We start from the raw sequence: 1,574 nt of genomic DNA, 5'->3' as shown, positions 1-1,574 counted from the left end.
ACAAAATGAAGAACATCTCAACCTTATCAGATTTCGTTGGTAAAGAGTCTGCACATTCCTTTGGAGAGACTCATTAGAAGGCAGATAAGCCAAAGGTCTGGACAGGGACATACAGCAGGCCAAAATGTCTCTCAGATCAATCAAAAAACCAAAGAGCCCAAAAATGCTTTCCAGGAACAGGTGTTGCTGGTGGGAAAGACTGTGTGTTGGCTCTCAACTGACAGTCTCTCCAATTGTGCCTTTAAAAAAGAGTGTCATGTTAAAAACTATTTTAAAAAAGCTTCCCTTTCTAAGTGACTACCAACACAGTGAAGTATTACAAAACAAAGGATTTTGAAAATGTAAAGTGCCTCTCACTGTTGCATGTGTGCACTGTTTATTCTTGCATCAGAGTGGGAAGTGAGGTGTTTCAATTTTGTTTAAAGTCAGTATCACTGTCATGTTCTTATGCATTAGTTCAGTTCAGCACTGGTTTGGGTTACAACCACTACAGGAGAAGGTTGGGTACGTAACTATCAATACGTGCGCCTCCAAAACAAAGGCTAGGTTGAGGCTCAGCTGAAAATTAGACTCTATGTATGTGTGCCAAGTGTGATAGTCCTTAACATAAAGAGACAGTATTTCACTGTCTATTTAGAAAGTCTTGCATTTATTTATAAATATCCTATTCTCAAAGGGATATTAATAACTTCTTCACTCTCACTTGGGGTTGGAAGAATATTTTTCTTCTGCATTTACTTGAATTATAAAACAAGAACTAAAAATATCAGAAACTGGATGTTCCTCAAAAACAGGAGCTAGCTTTGACTTCTTGGTATGTTAAAATATATTCAGCCTTTTTCTTGTTTTCTTTGTTTTGGTCTTGATTGAATGTGTATATGGGAAGCAACACTGTGCCATCTAGTAGCTGGTAGAATGATTCCCAGCCGTGTATTCCCAAATTCCACTGGGTTTTGCTGGGGGTAGGGTATCTTCCACTAGACAAACAGGCAACGCCCTTGCTTTTGTGTGCTGTATCTATATCAAGATTGAGAAACTCTCTGAGTAACAGTCTCACATTACCCAGTCACATAAACAGTCTGGTTTGTTTGTGTGGTTTGCAACCTTAGTTAAGGAACAGACCTGATATAGATTTCCAAGCAACCTTTTCATCTTTGCCCTTTAAGGTTTAGCTGTAATTGTATTCCAGCCATGCACTTAACTATCTGCATTCTTCTGTTCCAGGAACAGGAGGAAGCCACATACTATTCAGATGAAATACGAAATTTTGCCTCATCCTTACAAGCGATTTGTGAACTTGAATATAAAGTACAGAGATCTAATGCAAGCTGATAAGTCCTAATTATTATTGCTTCACAGCAACTGAATGAGTAACCGGTTCATATGGATTTTCAGTATCAGAGAAAGTAAAGTTCACCGGCTGACACACAACTGGCTAACAATTCTTTCTACTATAGATGCAGTGAGAAGTTGATCCTTACCAACAAGCAGATCCTGTTTTTCCCTCCCTAAGTACCAGCTGGGCCACTTTGATCAACACCTTTAACTGTCAGGCCTTTATCTTCTATGAACCA

This window comes from Natator depressus, chromosome 3, assembly GCF_965152275.1.
Source record: "Natator depressus isolate rNatDep1 chromosome 3, rNatDep2.hap1, whole genome shotgun sequence".
In the NCBI taxonomy this organism is placed as follows: Eukaryota; Metazoa; Chordata; order Testudines; family Cheloniidae; genus Natator; species Natator depressus.
The sequence above is the reverse complement of the archived record's forward strand: the minus strand, read 5'-3'. Positions refer to the sequence as shown.